General features: G+C 55.0%; 1 protein-coding gene across 2 annotated transcripts in view; it reads right to left on the reverse strand.

Annotated features, from left to right (window-relative positions):
* LOC119967874 (ribonuclease inhibitor-like) overlaps positions 1-6,000 on the reverse strand; it is a 48,135-nt gene extending 42,135 nt beyond the window's left edge. For both annotated transcript variants that reach the window (XM_038800956.1, XM_038800955.1), the window contains exon 1: positions 5,896-6,000. The gene's annotated coding sequence lies outside the window, so the exon portion shown is untranslated. The remainder of the gene's footprint in view (positions 1-5,895) is intronic.

Consider the following 6,000-nt stretch of genomic DNA (forward strand, 5'->3'; position numbering starts at 1 on the left):
AGGGATCAGTACTGGGGCCCCAGCCATTCACAATATATAAATTTATATATAATTGACCTAAATGTGGGAGCCAAATGTAACATTACCAGGTTTGCTGACAACACAAAACTCGGCAGAATTATGAGTTGTGAGGAGGATTCAAGGTGATTGAGGCAAGTTGAGTGCGTGGGCAAGCGCATGGCAGATACAGTTCAACGTAGCTCAATGGGAAGGCATACCCTTTAGTGTGAAAACAGAAATGTCGAGTATTATTGAATTGGGGATGAAATGAAAATGAAAATGAAAATGGCTTATTGTCACGAGTAGGCCTCAATGAAGTTTACTGTGAAAAGCCCCTAGTCGCCACATTCCGGCACCTGTTCGGGGAGGCTGGTACGGGAATTGAACCCATGCTGCTGGCCTGCCTTGGTCTGCTTTAAAAGCCAGCGATTTAGCCCAATGTGCTAAACTAGCCCCTGGATATATTGGGAAGTACGGATGTACAGAGGGATTTGGGCGCCCTTGTGAAGCAGGAGAGGAAGGTGGCAAGCGCAATTAGGAAGGAAACTGGGGCGGAATTCTCTGACCCCCCGGGGTGTCGGAGAATCGCCCGGGTCCGGCGTCGATCCCGCCCCCGCCGTGTCCCAAATTCTCCGCCCCCCCCACCCGAGATTTGGCGGGGGAGGGAATCGCGCTGCGCTGGGAGTCGGGCCCCCCCGCGTCGATTTTCCAGCCCAAGATGGGCCGAAGTCCCGCCGCTGACAGGCCTTCCCCGCCGGCGGGAATCAAAGCACCTCTGGTACCGGTGGGATTGGCGGCACGGGTGGGCTCCGGGGTCCTGAAGGGGGGGGGGGGCGTGGGGCAATCTGACCCCGGGGGTGCCCCCACGGTGGCCTGGCCCGCGATCGGGGCCCACCAAGGAATATGGCATTGAGAATTCCGCACCTTTGGGGAGGCCTGACGCCGGAGTGGTTGACGCCACTCTGCTACGCCGGGACCCCTCGCCCCGCCGGGTAGGGAAGAATCCCGGCCCCGTTTCGTTGTCCTTCAAGGATAGGATTGGTTTGTTGTCGCGTGTACCAGGTTACAGCGGAAAGTATTGTTCTGCGTGGAGCTCAGAGAGATCATTTCGTAGTTGAAAAGAAAGAAAATACATAATAGGGCAAACAGGATTTGAGTTGGGAAGTAGGGATGTCTTACTGCAGCTATACAAGACCTTGGTGAGACCACAGCTGGAGTATTATGGGTAGTTCTGTTCTCCCGACCCAAGAAAGGACATAGTTGCCATCGAGGGAGTACAGCGGAGGTTCACTGGGCACATATCAGGGTTGGCGGAGCTGTCCTACGCTGAGAGCTTTGTTCGTCTGGGCTCGTCTTCACTAGAGTTTGGAAGGGTGAAAGGAGATCTGCTTGAACCATCTCGAACTCTAAACAGGGCTGGACAGACTAGACGGAGGGAGGATGTTTTTCCTGGGAATCTCGAACCAGGGGACCCAGTCTCAGGATACGGGATAGACCATTCAGGACTGGGATTGGGAGGTCCCGCGTCCGTTCACGACGGCGCGAACACTCTGCCTCCATTTCATAGAATCCCGCCCAAGGAATATGGCATTGAGATATGGGGTGGGTTTCCTCCGGGTGCTCCGGTTCCCTCCCACAGTCCAAAGATGTGCAGGTGGGGTGGATTGGCCGTGATCAATTGCTCCTTAGGGTCCAAAGAAATGCAGGTGAGGTGGGATTACGGGGACAGGGCGGAGGAGTGGGCCTAGGAAGAGTATTCTTTCGGAGGGCCGGTGCAGACACGATGGGCTGAATGGCCTCCTCCTGCTCCCATTTCCTACGATTCCATAGGAGCCCAGAGTGTCCAGCCTTTCCTCAGATGATAACCCGCCCATTCCTGGCAATTCCCGTCGTATTGACAACATTCCAAAGACCTGGATACAATTTACAGTTTAAAAGAAAAATAATCAGGCCAGCACTTATGGCCCGTCCCTAATTGCCGGATGAGAAGGAGGAGGGTGAGCCCCTCCCTGAACCGCTGCAGTCACTGAGTTGTAGGTACACCCGCAGTGCTGTTAGGGAGGGTGTTCCTTGTGGAGCACGGCAGCTTCAAGGGCCGTGTGAAACATTAGAATTAGAACATAGAACAGTACAGCACAGAACAGGCCCTTCAGCCCTCGATGTTGTGCCGAGCCATGATCACCCCACTCAAGCCCACATATCCACCCTATACCAGTAACCCAACAACCCCCCCCCCCCCCCATTAATCTTATTTTTTTAGGACACTAAGGGCCAATTTAGCATGGCCAATCCACCTAACCTGCACGTCTCTGGACTGTGGGAGGAAACCGGAGCACCCGGAGGAAACCCACGCACACACGGGGAGGACGTGCAGACTCCACACAGACAGTGACCCAAGCCGGGAATCGAACCTGGGACCCTGGAGCTGTGAAGCATTGATGCTAACCACAATGCTACCGTGCTGCCCCAAAACATTCTGCTGTGCCTCTCGAGTGGGCGAGGACTGCGGGGTTTCCACTCTCGGGGGGGGGGGGGGGGGGGGGGGGGGGGGGAAGCGATGAACCGCGTACGTTTATTTTTGCGAGAGCGGCCCAGTTTTGTGCTCAGCCGCAACACGGGTCGAGAAATCCGTCCGCAATTCTGACAGCTGAACCGCTCCAAAAGCCGCACGTCCCTTGACCCCCATCGGCCTCAGTAGCGGGAGGTCGATGGCGTCTCTGCACGCTTTCACGTGCGGTTATATTGGGGTGAACGTTTCCAACGGAAAGCAGGTACCCCAGGACGTATTATTCAGAGATACAGATCACTTCTCCATCCATCTTATTTCAGTTCGACTCTTGCTGGCCCAGGCTGTCTTATTGTGACGTTAATTTATGCGCAGCATACCAAAGCTAAAGTTCTCCGAAAGTTCCTCAATCCCGAGAGTTTCTGATAATCGACCGTCGGCCTCTCGTGGTTGTTTTTGCTCCAGTTTTGATCGAATGGACTGAATTTAAACTCTGACTCCGAAGGGATGGCATGGTGGCATTGTGGTCAACACTGCGCCCTCACAGCTCCCCGTGTCTGCGTGGGTTTCCTCCGGGTTATCTGGTTTCCTCCCACAGTCCAAACATGTGCAGGTTAGGTGAATAGGCCATGATCAATTGCCCCTTAGTGTTCAGGGATTTGCAGGTGAGGTAGGGTTAAAGGGATACGGTGAGGGATTGGGCCTAGTTACGGTGCCCACTCAGAAAGTCGGTGCAGACTCAATGTGCCTTTCACTATCTAGGGCACACCTCACAGCAGAGGATGAGGAGCCCAGGCCCGCCCAGTCTTATCTTCAAACCCCACAAGTTCCAGACTGAGGAACCTCCTTGGCCTCTGAGTAAGGCTTTCGGCATTCAGCATCACCATGCCAACCAACAGGCTAAAAGCTCACTGAATCTTCAGCTTCATTTTTAAATCCTCTGGAGATTCAAATCCCCAACAACATCCAACATGCCCACAGAAAGTTTCCACACAGGAGCGAGGCGAAAGTTAACTATTTTTCATTCAGTCATGTTCGGAGAGAAATAAATATTGGATCACAAGTCAAAACACAGAGACATGTACTGACCCTCTGACAGTGCAGCACTCCCTCAGTACTGACCCTCTGACAGTGCGGCACTCCCTCAGTACTGACCCTCTGACAGTGCAGCACTCCCTCAGTACTGACCCTCTGACAGTGCGGCACTCCCTCAGTACTGACCCTCTGACAGTGCAGCACTCCTTCAGTACTGACCCTCTCACAGTGCGGCACTCCCTCAGTACTGGCCCTCTGATAGTGCAGCACTCCCTTAGTGTTGACCCTCTGACAGTGCAGCACTATCTCAGTACTGACCCTCTGACAGTGCGGCACACCCTCAGTACTGACCCTCTGACAGTGCAGCACTCCCTCAGTACTGACCCTTCACAGTGCGGCACTCCCTCAGTACTGACCCTCTGACAGTGCAGCACTCCCTCAGTGTTGACCCTCTGACAGTGCAGCACTCCCTCAGCACTGACCCTCTGACAGTGCAGTACTCCCACAGTACTGACCCTCTGACAGTGCAGCACTCCCTCAGCACTGACACTCTGACAGTGCAGCACTCCCTCAGTACTGACCCTCTGACAGGGCAGCACTCCCTCAGTACTGAACCTCTGACGGTGCAGCACTCCCTCAGTACTGACCCTCTGACAGTGCAGCACTCCCTCAGTACTGACCCCCTGACAGTGCAGCACTCCCTCAGTACTGACCCTCTGACAGTGCAGCACTCCCTCAGTACTGACCCTCTGACAGTGCAGCCCTCCCTCATTACTGACACTCTGACAGGGCAGCACTCCCTCAGTACTGACCCTCTGACAGTGCGGCACTCCCTCAGTACTGACTCACTGACAGTGCAGTGCCCCCTCAGTACTGACCCTGTGACAGTGCAGCATTCCCTCAGTACTGACCCTCTGACAGCGCAGCACTCCCTCAGCACTGACCCTCTCACAGTGCAGCACTCCCTCAGTACTGACCCTCTGACAGTGCAGCACTTCCTCAGTACTGACCCTCTGACAGCGCAGCACTCCCTCAGCACTGACCCTCTCACAGTGCAGCACTCCCTCAGTACTGACCCTCTGACAGCGCAGCACTCCCTCAGCACTGACCCTCTCACAGTGCAGCCCTCCCTCAGTACTGACACTCTGACAGGGCAGCACTCCCTCAGTACTGACCCTCTGACAGCGCAGCACTCCCTCAGCACTGACCCTCTCACAGTGCAGCACTCCCTCAGTACTGACCCTCTGACAGCGCAGCACTCCCTCAGCACTGACCCTCTCACAGTGCAGCCCTCCCTCAGTACTGACACTCTGACAGGGCAGCACTCCCTCAGTACTGACCCTCTGACAGTGCAGCACTCCCTCAGTACTGACCCTCTGACAGTGCGGCACTCCCTCAGTACTGACCCTCTGACAGTTCAGCACCCCCTCAGTACTGACCCTCTGACAGTGCAGCACTCCCTCAGTACTGACCCTCTGATAGTGCAGCACTCCCTCAGTACTGACCCTCTGACAGCGCAGCACTCCCTCAGTACTGACCCTCTGACAGTGCAGCACTCTCTCAGTACTGACCCTCTGACAGTGCGGCACTTCCTCAGCACTAACCCTCTGACAGTGCGGCACTCCCTCAGTACTGACCCTCTGACAGTGCAGCACTCCCTCAGTACTGACCCTCTGACAGTGCGGCATTCCCTCAGTACTGACCCTCTGACTGCAGCACTCCCTCAGTACTGACCCTCTGACAGTGCAGCACTCCCTCAGTACTGACCCTCTGACAGTGCAGCGCTCCCTCAGTACTGACCCTCTGACAGTTCAGCACTCCCTCAGTACTGACCCTCTGACAGTGCAGCACTCCCTCAGTACTGACCCTCTGACAGTGCAGCACTCCCTCAGTACTGACCCTCTGACAGTGCAGCACTCCCTCAGTACTGACCCTCTGACAGTGCAGCATTCCCTCTGTACTGACCCTGTGACAGTGCAGCACTCCCTCAGTACTGACCCTCTGACAGTGCAGCACTCCCTCAGTACTGACACTCTGATAGTGCAGCACTCCCTCAGTACTGAACTCTGTCAGTGCAGCACTCCCTCAGTACTGACCCTCTGACAGTGCAGCACTCCCTCAGTACTGACCCTCTGACAGTGCAGCACTCCCTCAGTACTGACCCTCTGACAGTGCAGCACTCCCTCAGTTATATCAGTAGTGAGTGCTGCAGTGTTATGGGTTATAATTGTGCCGTGTGAATTCTGCTATGCGGCTCCGAGTTATTAATGCTGAGCTGGGGCTCACTCTGTGTCAGGGAACATCGGTAATCTAATTTCATCTCTCGCCTCTCCAGCAGTCCTATAAACTCAAACCTGTTTGATCCGTTAGTCCCTCGTCGCTCTGTGGTTGCTGGAAGCCACAATAACGATTGAACCACCCGACGATTCCCTGTTCCTAAGTATCTCTCTGGGCCAGGA

The sequence above is a fragment of the Scyliorhinus canicula genome, chromosome 6 (assembly GCF_902713615.1).
Source record: "Scyliorhinus canicula chromosome 6, sScyCan1.1, whole genome shotgun sequence".
NCBI classification, from domain to species: Eukaryota; Metazoa; Chordata; class Chondrichthyes; order Carcharhiniformes; family Scyliorhinidae; genus Scyliorhinus; species Scyliorhinus canicula.